Here is a 15719-nt window from a genome sequence, read left to right on the forward strand (position 1 = left end):
ATGTAGGTTCTGCCTACCTGTGTGGGGTGGGCCCTACCTCTGAGACTGGTGGGGTCTGGGGTCTGGGCATCAGTCAGCATTCAGAGGTCTGGGAGGGGTCTAAGATAGGAACTCACGTAGGGAGCACACTCCTGAGTGCTGTCAGGAAGGGCAGAGGGGGAACTTACAGAGTCAAGAAGAAAGGAGGTTCTGAGAGGGGTGCAGGAGGCCTAGCCCTTAGGAAATGAATCAGCAGATCAGGTCATGGAAGACACTTCCTGGAGGGTACCTGTTGCCTTAAATGGGAGCAAGGTTAGGGAAGTCTGATCACCTGTCGTTTCTCTGGGCCTTAACCTTCTCACCTCTGAAATGGGAATAGTGATTCTTTACCTTGATGAAGCCCAAAGTCAGAGAGGGGTTGCACTCTGCACACAGGAAGCAAGTGCAGGTGAGATGCTGTAGGGAATGGCCTTACTCTCCAAGGTGACTCAACTCTACCACACTGCCTTTTCTGGCTAGGTGTCCTGTGTCAGACAGGGCTCCTCTGGCTGCAAGGGAAAGAAATCTGACTTGGCTTAAACAAAGGGCAGATGTGATTAGCACATATAGCTGGAAAGTGTCGAGAGATCTGGTCAGGTGTGTTTGTCCAGGCTGGCACCTATAGAAATAAGTCTCTCCATATTCTTCCCTTGTCCTTCCCTCTGTGTAGCTTCATTCTCAAATAGGCTCACCTCACTTTGGGTCCTGATGGCCACAGCTTCCATTCTACTGACTTACCAAACCCAGGGAAAAGCAGGGCCCCCAGTCCCAGCCTAACTCTCATTGGTCAACACTGGGTCCTATGTTCATCACTGAACCAGTTGTGTGAGTCTGAAAGTTCAGGCCTAGACCATGTGCCTCTCCTTGGCGAGGGAGTGGGACAGTGCAGGGGAAAGATCTCCATTTCCTTCATACTACATGAAATGAAACCAAGGGGACAATTTCCCCCAAGAGCTCAGGGTGCTGTTACCACCAGGATGCTGGGCAGGCAAAGTCAGCTTGTATCCATCTGCTTGGGCTGTCATAACAAATTCCATAGAGTGGGGCCTTCAACAACAGACATGGATTCCTCACCGTTCTGGAGGCTGGGAGTCCAAGATCAAGGTGCTGGCAAATTTGTTTCTGGTGAGGACTCTTCCTGGCATATAGAAGTCCACCTTCTAGATGAGGTATATATATACAATGGAATATTATGCAGCCATCAAAAGGAATGAGATCTTGCCATTTGCAACGACGTGGATGGAACTGGAGGGTATTATGCTGAGCGAAATAAGTCAAAAAGAGAAAGATATGTATCATATGACCTCACTGATATGAGGAATTCTTAATCTCAGGAAACAAACTGAGGGTTGCTGGAGTGGGGGGTGGGGTGGGAGGGATGGGGTGACTGGGTGATAGACACTGGGGAGGGTACGTGCTCTGGTAAGCGCTGTGAATTGTGCAAGACTGTTGAATCTCAGACCTGTACCTCTGAAACAAATAATGCAATAGATGTTAAGAAAAAAAAAAAAAGAAGATAGCAGGAGGGGAAGAATGAAGGGGGGGAAATCGGAGGGGGAGACGAACCATGAGAGACGATGGACTCTGAAAAACAAACTGAGGGTTCTAGAGGGGAGGGGGGTGGGAGGATGGGTTCCTGGTGATGGGTATTAAAGAGGGCACGTTCTGCATGGAGCACTGGGTGTTATGCACAAGCAATGAATCATGGAACACTACATCTAAAACTAATGATGTAATGTATGGTGATTAACATAACAATAAAAAATTAAAAAAAAAAAGAAGTCCACCTTCTAGTTCTGTCCTCATGTAGTGGAGGGAGTGAGCAAGCTCTGTGGTATCACTTCTTATGAGGACACTAATCCCTTCATGGGATCCCGACCCTCAAGCTTCATCAATCCTAATTACCTCCAAAAGGCCCCATCTCCAAATACCATCAAATTGGAGGTTGGGGCTTCACATATGAATTTAGGAGGCACAAACATTCAGTCCCTAACAGGTACCCACAGAATGGCATAACCAGGTCCCACCGTTTGGGCTACATCCAGTGGCAGCTTTGCATCCTTCTTGTCTGTAGGCCTAGCTCTTGGCTTTGCTTGGGGGTCTGTGCTTATCCTCTTCACCCATGGCTCCCTGCCAGCCAGACCTCACTCTACCCTGAACTGCTATTCTCCAGGGCATCTCTCAGCCATAGAATTCTTGCATCCCACCCTCATCCCTGTCTTATCTAGGCCCAAAGCAGGCCCTCAGCCTAGAGTCAGTCTGCTGTTTCTTGTTCAGATCTTGGCTAATCCATTGATTTATTCATTCCTTTATTCCCCTGTTTACCCATTCATTCATCCAACACCTATTCACCAAGTAACTAAGATGAGTAAGGCACCATCCTAGGAAATGCAGAAGTTTAGACAAATTGGTCTCCCATGGCCCCAAATCAAAGGGACTCCCTTTTCCTTGCCAGGCCTTAAATTAATCCATTTAAAAACAGCTTTATTGAAGTATAATTGCCATACAAAAACTGTGCATAATTAAAGTGTACAATTTGATTAGTTTGACATAATATATATCTGTGGAACTATCACCCCTATCAGGATAATAAGCATATCTGTCACCCTCAAAGTTTCCATATGCCCCTTTGTTATTTTGTCATCCTTCCCTCTGCCCCTCCCCCCACCCACAGGCAACCATTGATCTGCTTTAGGCCACTATGGATTTGCTTGAATTTCCTAACATTTTATAGAAATATAACAAGACAGCATGAACCCCGTTTTGTCTGGTGCTTTCACTTAGCATGGTTATTTTGAGATTCACCAATGTTGTCGCTCATATTGGCGGCTCACGCCTTTGGTTGCTGAGTGGCGTTCTATTGTACCACAGTTTGTTTACACATTCACCTCTGGAGGGATTTTGCATTTGCTGGGAATACTCATATGCAGGTCAGGATTGTGAAGGGATAGGATGGAAACCTGAGAGCTTTATGATTGGTAACTGCAGAGTTCCGGATCCCAGCTCACAGAAGGCCCTAGGGCTGGGTGTTTGGAAAAGGTGAGAATGTGCTCATCCATCGACCAGAGTTTTCTACACCGTGTTCTGTAAGAAATGGGTTTGATGTTAAAAGGTTTGGAAAATCCTCCTCATTCTTGGAGATTCATCATCTTTATTAGCTTGTTAAAGGCTCTGAGAAGTCCTGCAGTAAGGAAAATCCAGTGTCTGATGAGCTAATTTGGCCATACAACCTCCTGCCCCTTTCTGTCCTAGTGATGACTGCAGATCTCTCCTGGAGGCAGTTGGATGAGCATGGCTCGGGGCCACAGTGCTGCTAGCTCATGAGGGACAGGTGTCCAATCTCAGGTATGTCACCCTAGTGTGTGGACACTTCACCTATCGGGTCTCATATGCATTCACAATTGATGTATGATGTTTTAAGTTATAGGTATTGCTTGCACATAGAAAAGCATTGAGAATAAAACAACAAACACTGGTAAACAACACACAATTTGTCAGCATTCTGTTTCAGTTTGTGTGTCAGTGTCTGTGTGTGTGTGTGTGATTTAAAGGAATAAAACCTCACCAATACAAACAAAGCTTCCTGAGTGTCTCTTCCCCATCCTACTACCCCTTTCTCCTTCTTAGCAGAAACCACTATTCTGAATTTGGTATTTCTCCTTTCCAGGCACATCTTTATTCTTTCACCGCATATGTTCTTATAGCTCTAAATAATATATAGGATTGTCTTGCATGTTTTTAAAATTTCATAAATGATAATATACTATACGTAAAATTCTGCATCTTTCTTTCTTTTGCTAAACATGTGTTTTAGATTTAACTGTGGTTCCTTAATTTTAAACGTTGCATAGTGTCCCATTGGATGAATAGACTGCAGTCCATGCTCCATTATCTGGTTGGTGGATAAACATCGCCAGGATGCTCCTCATTTTTCTCATAATGAACAAAGCTGCAGTGACAATTTTTGTGCTTGTCTAATCTTGTTCCATGTATGAGAATTAGGGATGAATTGCTGCATCATGGGGTAGGGTAACTCTACCTAGATATTGCCAAAAAATAGGCACAAATTTATGCTCCTATCTGCACTGTAAGAGAGTTCCATTTTCTCTCTAGTATCACCAATAATTGATGTTTCCAGACATTTATTTATTTATTTATTTATTTATTTATTTATTTATTTATTTTAATGGGGGGTAGGACCCTCAGGCCTAGACCCACAGGGACCTTTATCCCAACTGTACTCCCACTAAGTGAATGATCTGGTAGAGAGTCTGCAGCACTGCCCAGCTAAGTACAGGGACAGCTCTCCCACTTCCAGGGAGGGAGGTTCTGGAACATTAAGGAGGTGACTCTCCATGTTACTCTAGGAAAGCAGCAGTCTCAGGCAGGGTCGCCCGCTAAACCCTTGCAGGACTTGTGACCAGCACAGTATTGTGGCCCCAACTCTGGAAGTCTAAGTTCCTACCTGACTTGACAATCCCAGTTACTGAAGTCTGGGTGCTGGACTCATAATGCAAAGATTTGTTAAGGTCCTAGCCCACATGTCTTATCCCTTCACGCAAAGAAGCCCCAATCTCACACTCAAAGATTTGGGGTGTGATATCAATCACTTGCCCCTGATCTTACTTACATACTTACTTACATGATCTTTGACCTCTAGCTTACACATTTTGCAGATCTATTCTAACAGCTGGCCTATGTTTACGGAGAAGACAGTCCTGTCTGGGAATTCCAGACTTTTAAATGGCAGAATAATGTCTGCTCTGTAATAGGTGCTCAATAAATATGCACGGAATGAAATGATGTTCTGTTTAGTTTACAAATCCTTGGTTACTACTGACATGGAGCATCTTTCCATATGTTCACTGGCCACCCCACTTCCCTCTCCTGTGAATTACTCGTTTCTGTCTTTTGCCCATTCTTTTGCTGGGTTGTTTGGCATTTTCTTTCTGATTTGTAGCAGTTCTTTACATATTCTGAATAATAATCTTTTGTCAGTTCTGCTCATAGCAAATATTTTTCCCAGTTTGTAGTTTTTTTTTTTTAATTTTGTTTATTGTGCCTTTTGTCTTACAGCAGCCTTTAAATTTTAACATATGCAAAGTTCTCAATCTTTCCCTTTGTAGTTTGTGATTTTGTGTCTTATTCAATACATCATTCCCCACCAGAAGTCATAAAGATTTTTTCTATTTTTTAATAAGCCTTATAGTTTTATTCACCATTTAATTCTGTAATGTATCTTTTTGTTTTATATTGTATGATTTGAATTAAGGGTTAACTTTTTTTTTTTTGTAGGGACAACTGTTTTTGTTTTCTGTCACCTTCCTCACTGATCTGCAGTGCTAGTTCTTTCCTTCTGTGTCCGAGTCTGTGTCTGGGCTCCCTATCCTGTCCCTCTGGTGTATTTCTCTTACTGTGCGAACGTCACAGTGTTTTAGTTACTAAAGCCTTGTGGTCGATCTTAATAACTATCTTGATGGGTTCCCCCACCTTTTTGCTCAGGAGTGTCTTAGCTATTCTTAGTCCTTTCCTCATCCACATAAATTTTCGGATTAGTTTGTCATGTTCTATAAAATTTTCTATTGGGATTTGAGATGAAATTTATAGATCAATTTGGGAAAGTTGTCATTTTTATGATACTGAGTCTTCTCACCCATGCACATGGCATATCTATCTAATTTACTTTGGTCTTCTTTTATGTTTTTCAATAAAGTCTTGTAATTTTCTCCACAAAGATTATGCACATCTTTTTTTTAGGTTTCTTTTGAATCCTATAAATGTATTGTTATAGTTATTGGTATCTTTTTAAAATTAAAATTTCTGATTGTTAGTTGCTGTGGTCTAGAGATACAATTTGTTTTTGTATTTTGACCTTGTGTCCAGCAATTTTGCTCAACTCTTTGTTAGTTGTATTAGGCTGTTTGTAGTGTAGGACTTTCAGTGTAGATGATCTTATAATTTGTGCATGATAAAATTTTTGCTTTTTCCTTTTCAGTCCTTATAGACTGCATTTCTTTTTCTTGTCTTACTGCACAAGCTAGGACTTTTAGTACAATGTTGAATAGATGTGGTGATAGTGGGTGTCCTTGTCATGTTCCTGACTTTTACTTGATGTTTCTAATATTTTATCATTAGTCATGAGTTTATAGTGGGTTTTACACACATACTTTGTATCATACTAAAGACTTCCATTTCATTCTTGTTTTGTTAAGCATCTTTGTTGTGAATGGACATTAATTCTGCATATATTCAGATGATCTTATGGTTTTTCCTTTAGTCTATCAAGAATAAATATGTTAATAGTTGTTTCTGATGTAAACATTCTTACTTTGCTGGAAGAGAGTTACTTGGGTCACATATTTGGAAAAAAATATCTGGAAGTGGTTCAGCCTTTATGACGGTTTTTTTTTTTTTTCCCCTCCATGGAAATAAAGGAAGACCAACCAAATGAGAAAAAGCAAAAGTTTTTTTGCTTCCTATATCAGGGTAGTCAGCCACCATTACTTGTGTTTTGGTGGAGACTCAAAAGCAAACAGAGGAGTGGGCAAGGTTTCTAGTGGAAAAAAGGAGGGCTTTAGGCATGCCCTGATGGAGGCTGCTGGCCCGAGGAAGCTGGAGGCGAGCTAACTGGAGGGAGGCATCCTTGTGATTGGTTAGGGGAGTGATTTTGGCTTTCTTTCGTTGGTCCTAAGTTGGAAGTGGGGACAAAATTAGGGAAGTTGTCAGTTATTAGTCAAGTCCTGTCCGTTTGGGGTTGATTATTACAGAAGTTATTGTTTAGCTTCCCAGACTGTTTGCTAGAGATTCTGGTCTGACTTCCCACAAATCTGACTTGTCGAGATTTGTAGAGAGGAGTCTGGCCACCTGGGCTGGTGTCTAGATGATGGGTCACCTTTCTGGGCTGGCTGCTGCCGATTGGGGGTCTGAGTTCCATACATGCAGCTAGTCATTTTCGGCTTTTATATTCAGTGTCCTACTTTGAAGGGTCTCGGTGTCAACCCCATAGGCCAAGACTCCTACTCTTGCTGCAGGAGAATCTGAATTTGGGCCCCTGCTCCCCTGATGCCAAATGGCCCCTCACACACCCGAGCCTCCCCCACTGACATAGTTTCAGTATCTGCTCCTTTTCCTCCTTTGCTTGGTGCACTAGCTTTCAGTTTCCTAGCTCTTGTCCCCTTTTCTATCAGTTCCCTTTGCCTTTAAAGGGATATTTGTTATATTTTATCTACTATTTCTGTGCGTTTGCAGCAGGGGGATTTTCAGGTTTTACTGTCTGCCAAGTTGCTGGTACCAGAAGTCTCCAAGCCGCTTTTAAAGTGGGAAGTGCTTTCATTCATTTTTTTGCTCAAAAACATTCATTAACTGTGTCTTGCAGAGGGCTCAAGCTGGCAGCCCCGAGCAGGATCTGGCCCTCAGTCATGTTTTTGTTTAAAATGAAACTGAAAATGGTTTGTTAAAGTCCTGATGTAAATGCTTTATAGAGAGCATGTCCTTGATGTTCACCAAATATTTAGAATTTGTGGTAAATTGCTTACAAAAATATCCACAACTATTCCCTTCCCTAGACCCTTACACCTTTGTGATGTGTTGCAGTGTAGAATGAATCCATTTCTTCACCCCGGACTCCGGGCTGGCCTGGAACCTGCTTTGGCCAGTAGAATGTGGCAGAAGTGACGGTGTTCTCATTCCCAGCCTGGGTCTCAGGAGGCCCTGTACATTTCCACAGTGGCTCTTGGAGCTGCCCAGCTGCCATGTGACCAAGCCCAGGCTCCCCGGTTGGAGAATGACACAAGTGAAGCAGAAGCCATCTTCGGTTCAGTTGCTCTGGGCCAGTGTCCTGTTACTGCAGGTAAAGAAGCAAGCCTAGCTACGGCCCGCCAAGCCCAGCCTAGACCAAAGAACCATCAGCCAAGCTCGGCTCAAATTGCTGACCCACAAAATCATGAGCTAAATAAATGGTGGTTGTTTTAATCCAGTCAGTTTTGGGTGGCTCATTGTGCAGCAAAAGCTAGCTGACCGAGGATGCTTGCCTACCCGCTGCATCTGAGTTTGCAATCTGTGGCCCCTTATGTCCACCCAGACCTTGTGCTGTGTCCTGAGTGCCCAGGCTGAGGTGAGAGAAAAGAAGCACCCAGATCAAGTGTGACACTGGCCACGTACCCCACTGTACCCCAGGGCCGTCCTGAGTGGCACGGTGGCATTGCTATGGGTATTTAGGCCTGCAGTGCAGAAAGTGGATAAGTGTCCTTTAAGTCCTGGGACCGGAGGGAGAACAGGAGAGGGAGTGTTTGCAGAGAAAAGAAGGAGGACCCTTAGCTCACCTTGGAGGAGCAGTGGGTGGGGAATTGGCCAAGAGTGTGGGATAGGGCACAAGTGTGGGATCAGGACCAAGTTCTGACCATAGGTCTGATGCCAGCTTGCTGTGTGACTTGAGAAGTCCTATCTGCTCTCTGAGCCTAACTTTTCTCACCTAACTACAAAGGGAGGTGGGATGAGATGCTGGTCTCCATGCCCCCATGAACCCCGGAAAGTGCAATGGTAAGGGGGCGCCTGCTGAGTTGGGTATCCTGCATTCTAAGGCTGCCCAGCTCAGGTCCGATGTGATCTTTGTTTGGTCGAGAACCCAGGCACACTCTTCTTCCTTCTTCCTTTCTTCTCTGCTGGCCTTTTTCCTTCTCCACTATGACCTGGTTCTGAGAAACTTACTCCCGGGTGGCTGACAGCCAATCCCTGTGTGGAGCACCTGCACTATATAGAGATCCCCAACCAAAGCTTTGGCTGGTGGGGACCTAGGCATTTCTACTTTCTTATAAGTGATCTGGGAAGGCTGAAGCACCATCAGGACCTCATAGACTCATTTGGATAGTCGGGAATTTCAAGCTTCAGGAGCCTGGTCCAGAGCAACCACTTTGGAACGTTACTGATCAAATGTATTTGGTGATAAGCAACAGAAACCCAACTTGAAACTACTTAAGAAGAAAGGATTATTCTATATTGGTCTGAGTTACTTAAATTCCAGGGGTAGATCTTGTCAGGCTTTAGACTGCAAAGATGCTCTGATGTACAAAAGATGCTGGTCATCTGTCTCCTTCCACAGCTCATCCCTGCTCATCCTTTCTTGGTTCATGGCCAAGTGGCTGTTGGCCATTCCAGACCCACAACAGAGCAGGAGAGATTCTCCTACACAACTGATTGAGAAACATTCTTGGAAATGATTTTGGGTCTTACACCCATCCTCAAACCTGCTGCTGACTAGGAGGACAGAGGGCCCGAGGTTCAGCTGCACCTGGACCACTGGTTGTGAATGGAAAAGGGGGTCCTCCAAGGGGAATGCAAGCTACTGCTGGGGAAGGTGGAAGGATGCTGGGCAGATGGAAATGACAGGTGTCCTCTCCTAGGGCTCCTGGACATCCTGGTTTGGTCCTGTGTTATGTCCATCCCAGTTGAGTAGGAAAGGAGGAAGGTTAGGGAGCAGTATGTAGTTAAGCAGATAAGTCAAGAGACTTAACCCCATTGGTGGCTGCCCATCACCACCTGCCTCAGGGTAAAAGTCAAGCCCTCAGTGACCTGGTCCGGCCCCACCTTTGGCCGCCTTGCTTATTAACCCCCTCCATGAGAGTTTTCATCCTGCCAGGCATGACTCCATACCAAGTCCTTGCTGTCCCCCCCACACGGAGAAGAGCAAGGACCTTGCAATCAAACCCAACCAGCTCCATGGTACCCATGGCGGGTACCACGCACTTAATGTACATCAACCTTTGACTATTGTATAAACCCTGTGGGGTGAGTGTTGTCAACAGCCCCATTTCACAGATGAGAAGCTAAGTAAATTGCCAGAGGTCACATGGTCAGCTGGAAGCAGAGCTGAGATGTAGACCCAGGCAGCCTGGGCCCAGGGTCCACGCTCAGAGGGGCACCACTGTGACTATTCCATGTGTTCATGACAGCCTGGGTCTCAGGACCTTGGGCAGGTTGCTCACCTCTCTGAACCTCGGCTTTCTGTGCAAGATACAGCAAGCCGGGCACCCGGTCTTGTTCAATCCGTGCAGTTGATGAGCTGCAGTGGACCGAGGTCACTCCTTAGCCCCACCCACAGTGATGCAGCACCTACTGTGTACTGGCCCCTGTTCTGGGTGCAGGAGCGAGCGGTAAGACAGAGGAGGGCCCTGTCCTCAGGGAGCTGACATCAGGGACCAACAACTGTGTGAGCAAGAAGACATCTGAGAAGTGAGTGCTGGGAGGAAAATTAGTAGAAGTGCCATAGGGCAGGAAGAAGGTGCACCAGGTGGGCTGGTCTGGGAGGCCTCTGAGGGCTAGGAACTGGAAGGCAGAGGAGCATTCAGGAGGGCATGGGGAGGGGGTTCCTGGCAGTACCAGTGTGAGAGGCTGCTGTGACTGGAGGAGGTCAGATGGAAGCCAGACCACCAGGGGAGGGTACAGAGCGTGCAGGGTCCTAGGGAGGTTTAAAAAAAAAAAAAAGATCGCTCATAGGCTTTGTTTGTACCAGCGCTGTGATTGGGGTGATTCTCTTCCCTCCCTGGTCCTTGGTTTCTGTGTGTGTTCAGCGGGGCCTTGCCCTCATCCTGTGAGGCTCTCACCTGTGATGGAGGTGGGGGTCGGAGCTGAGCCTCTAGTCTCCACTTAGTCCCATGTGCCGCCAGAGCTTCAGAAAGGCAGACTGGCCTCCCTCCTCGTCCTCTCCCCCAGGAGGTGGATCCCCACAGACCCCCCTCCCATTGCACGCAGTGGGCACCAGGGCGCTGAGGCTGGACATAATGCGGGTCACTGGAGGGTCTTTCCTCCCCCAGGCCCAGGAAACCAGCGGTGGGCAAATGCTGTAATCCTGTCCTCTTGTTGTTGACTTTAAGAGCCAGGAAAAAGCCCAATTGTTTGCTTTCAGCAGGAAGAACAGCAAACCCAGAACTCTCTGCAGGCACTGCAGTGACAGAAGAAATATTCTCTATTCCCTTGATATGGCCAATCTCGGCTGAAAGATGTGGGTTATGGGGGAAGATGGGCAAGGAGAGGGGGAGACAGGGGGAAGCTGGAGACAAGGAGATCCTCAGACACACCATGCATGCCTGGAAAATTCTTCTGTGGTTAAAAACAATACCTGAATCCACTCATTGTGCCAAATCAAGCAACAGAGAAGTTTTAGAATAAAAGACGAAAGTCCTCTTATCCCTCCCTCTGCTGGTTTGTATTCCTCTCCCTGGCTTAATCGTTTTTTTAAATATCTGTTTTTGTCCTGACCTTTTTTAAATGCACATATATATACATATATAATTGTAGTTTAAAAAATAAATGGGATCGCATTATTATTCTATAATTTGATTTTTTTTCAATTGACAATATGCTTCTAAGATCTTTCTAAATCTCAATATATCTTTCTCACATTCTTTTTAAGAATATGCTATAATTTTCTAACAATCCCCTAATTGAGGAATAGTTAAATTATTTCCGATTCTTTCTTTTGAGTAAAAGATTATCTGGTTTTTTTGTGTGTGTCTGTGCGTGTGTGCATGTGAGTGTGTGTTTGTATGTGCATGCTCAGTACCCCCTCTTCTATTCACACAAGAGCCCTTCCTTGGGAGCCACCCCCACTGCATCCCATGAGGTTCTGTGAGATGATGGCCCCGGCCTCAGAGGTGGGGGGCCTGGCTTGGACATGACCCCTCTTCACCATGGAGTCCAGGAGTGTCTCGGGCTCAAGCTGGGCCAATCTGAGTCCCTCTGAAACCTTACATGTGGAAGCAAGTGCACCACCTGTCAGGACGACCCCAGGGCACCTCAGCCCACCCCGTCCTTGTGTCAGCCTCAGAGGCGAGTTAAGTGAGCGGAGAGCACAAGCTGTGCTTCTTGGGGTCAGGATCTGGTTGTGCTCCAGGCCAGCTCTTCTATGCTCTCCCAGATGTGTGAGTCCATGCATTCCCCTTCCCCCAAAGGCTGGCTCGGAGTGGGGGTCTGCACTGATTTAGTGCCTACTCTGTAGCTGGTACTATTTTAGGGTAGACATGACAGAGGGTGTCTACTTTCATGGAACTTACCCTCTGTCGGAGGTGGAGAAAGCAATTTTGAAGTCAACAAATGGGCCATCAGGTCACCTGCAGGTAATGGATGTGGTTTCCTGGGGATGAGTCCCCAGTGAGGGCACTGCTGTGGGGACCAAGTAGCTGTTGGGCCTGGAGAATGGGAGCGACGGCCGCAAGAAATCTGCACTTTGCTGCTGCCCCTGGCTGCTCAGGGAGGTTTACAGAAAGAAAGCGATGAGATCAGGGCTTTAAAATCTCAGCTTGGGGCGCCTGGGTGGCTCAGTCGTTAAGCGTCTGCCTTCGGCTCAGGTCATGATCCCAGGGTCCTGGGATCGAGCCCCGCATCGGGCTCCCTGCTCTGCGGGAAGCCTGCTTCTCCCTCTCCCACTCCCCCTGCTTGTGTTCCCTCTCTTTCTCTCTCTCTGTCAAATAAATAAATAAAATCTTTAAAAAATAAAAAAAATAAAAATAAAAATAAAATCTCAGCTCAAGACACAGTCAAAGAATTAGAGAGCTTCAATAACATCCTTAAAACAATCTCTTTTCCTTTGTAGCCAAAGGGCTGAGATAGCTGAAAATAAGACTCCAAATTTGATCACGGGGTTGCAGAATCACAGCATAAATTGAATTAACTGCCATGACAGATCTGTTACATAAATGTTGGGGCACTGATTGGAAAGGAGAGGAACACTGAGAATTGGAACAGGGGGATCTTATTGAACTCAGAAGAGCCTGAAAACAGCTACTTCTTGTCTAAACGGACATATTCTTCCCTTCTTAGAAACCCTACAACAACCTCACATGAGTCAGTCTCCTTGCAAGAGGGCATCTGTTCTCCCCAAGAATTACCCTGTGCCGCTTGCTGTCCTCAGAGCCCAGTAGGCTCCAGTAAACAAGTCCAAAATTTGACTCAAGAGAAGATAATTTATGTCTTCATGGAGACTCTCATATGACCAGATGATAGACAAAGAGAAAACTTGGCCAGAGGTTACAGACACTTCTGCATGCTAGTGGGGAGGGCTTCAGCTCTGCACAAAACCTGTGTGTCCATTCTGACTGGCTGGAGGATTGGCTAGAGGTATGACTATATACTTATTCATGGGCTGCAGCTAATGCTTTGGGGTTTGGGAAGAACAAGACCTTCTTTAGGACTGGTGGCCAGAAGGTTGCAGGAAGATGTATGTGGGTTCAAGTCCTGACTCCTGAGTCTGATGTAGCACATCTCATGTCTTAGGCTGCAAGCTCCCTGTGGCTTAAAGAATGCTGGAATTTATTGTAGGTGGAAAGAAATCTAGGGGTTGAGCTAGTTTCAGGCTGGTTAATTCAGCAGCCCAGTGAAGCCACTGAGGATTCAGGTCTTCCCTTTCTCTGCTGTGCCCTCCCTCTGGGTGGATCTTCCATGGTCCCAGGTTGATAATGGCCAGACCCAAGAATGACCCAAGGAGGAAGACACCATTTCACATGTACATACCCCTTAGGACTGGGGAGGCATTTTCCAGCAACACCTCTATCCTCCCACAGATTTTTTAAGTCTCACTGGTCAGATTAGGGTCACATATCCCATCCTAAACCAGTCACTGGCAAGGGAATGGGACTCTGTGATTGGATCAGATTATTCGTAAGGGTGGAATAGATGGGGTAGTTAACCACCTAACCTTGGCGCCTGGCAAGGAGCCCCATAAATCTCTCTGGCAGCAACCTCTACTGTGCTGCTTCCCCTCTCCCAAAGGTTCTCCTGCCTGAGGCAGCCTCCCCCACATACCCCATGTTCCTGGTAAATCCTACTTATCCTTCAGGTGTCACTTCCTCCAGGAGGCCTCTACCCACCTTTGCAGCTAGAGGCCCTTTTTTATTTTCTCACCGCTTGTTCTTATAGGTACCATTTACTTTGGGCCTACTATGTGTCCAGTTCTGTGTTCGGGGTTGAATTTATATCACTGAATGCTCATGACAATCCTAGAAGTAATAGTACTATTGTCATTTTATAGGCAAAAATACTGAGGCTCAAAGTCAGAGCATTTAATTGCTAATCTCGTCAATCTCATGCTCTGGTTCCTTGTAGCAGCTGTTGTTGGCTACACTAGCCACTAAGGACTTGGGGTGGGCCTGCTTCTGACAGGAACCACTGACTTTCTCTGGGCCAGTGGTGCACTCCTGATTGTAGTGCAGTCTGAATCAGATCTCAGGACAGTAACTGGCTTCCATCTGTCCTTCCATCCATCCATACAATCATCCACCCACCTGCCCATCTGTTTGCTTATCTGTCCATCCATCCATCCATCATCTGTCCGTCCGTTTCTCTGTCCGCCCATCCATCCGTCTGTCCATTTACCCATTCACTCATTCACCTGTCTGTTCATCCACCCATCTGTTCATCTGTCCATCCATCCATTCATCTGTCCTTCCACCCATTCATTTGCCCATCCACTCAACATCCACCCATTCTTCCCTTTGTGTATCTATCCATTGTTCCATCTATCTACCCACCTGTATGTCCGTTCATCTATCCATTCAATCAACAAATATGTATGGAATGCCTAAGTGGCTGTTGCAGTGTTAGCCGCTAGGGATAAAATGATGAGCAAAAACTAGATTTGGCCACTGCTACATTCAGAAGCCACTTTCCCTCATCCCATACACAGCCTAGGGAAGGGACTAGCCATGGCCCAGAACCAAAGATGAACAACCCAGTGTTATGGTCTCAGTTTCAGGATGGCTTTGGGGTAAGAGGAAGGAATTTCTGAATGGCAAAGCAGATAGAATTGATGCATACTAGCTGTTGTTAGGTGGTAGACATTTCAGAATTACTCTGAGAATCACACTGTGATGGGGACAAGGGTTATTGTTATTTTGTATTCTTGCCTTCTATCCCAGTCTACCCCGAAAAGAGCAGAGGCCCTCCTTTCCCTGTTCCTCCATGCCCATCACCTTCAAATAATTTGAGTTGCACAACTCGCCAGAAACTATTTTTTGAGTGTAGCACCCCCAACGAATGTACATTTATGTATAAATTATATACATATCCTAAAGTCAATCCATATAATAAATATTAGCAAAGATTAGTTTCTTTCTTATTCATTGGGTTATATATTCCAGATATTTTATTTGGCATGCACAGTTGGCGCCTCCTGTCCTCCAGTAAAAAAAAAAAAAAAAAAGTATTGTCTTTGCTTCCCTGTTCTGTCTGTGTGGTGAAGGATCCAGAGTATGAACAGAAGGGAGTAGAGCCAGAGATGCTGGGGAAAGCGGGCCACTTGGGCAGAGAGCTGCGGAGGGGTGGGGTGAGACCTGGAGGGCCACTGGGGGGGGGGGGAGCTGGCTGTGGAGGCTTTGCAGTCTACGCAGGATGGAAAGGGTGGTGATTCTGAGAAGTGTCCCTGGGTTATGAACCAGAGCCCTTTGAAGCTTCTTTGTGGATGGAGGTCAAGTTTGGACAGACTTTTTAGATGCCTTTAGCTTCTGGGCTTTTCTGAATGTGACCCTCTTGAAAGATTCGAGGCCAGTTGGTGAGGAATGTTTTGTCTTTTAAGTAGTAAAAGAAGAAATAACGGTATAAAGCAGGTCTCTCAACCTCAGCATGATTGACAGACATTTGGGGCCGGATCATTCTTTGCTGTAGGGACTGTCCTGTGCATTGTAGGATGTTTAGCCGCATCCCTGGCCTCTATC

Source organism: Halichoerus grypus, chromosome 1 (genome assembly GCF_964656455.1).
Source record: "Halichoerus grypus chromosome 1, mHalGry1.hap1.1, whole genome shotgun sequence".
In the NCBI taxonomy this organism is placed as follows: Eukaryota; Metazoa; Chordata; class Mammalia; order Carnivora; family Phocidae; genus Halichoerus; species Halichoerus grypus.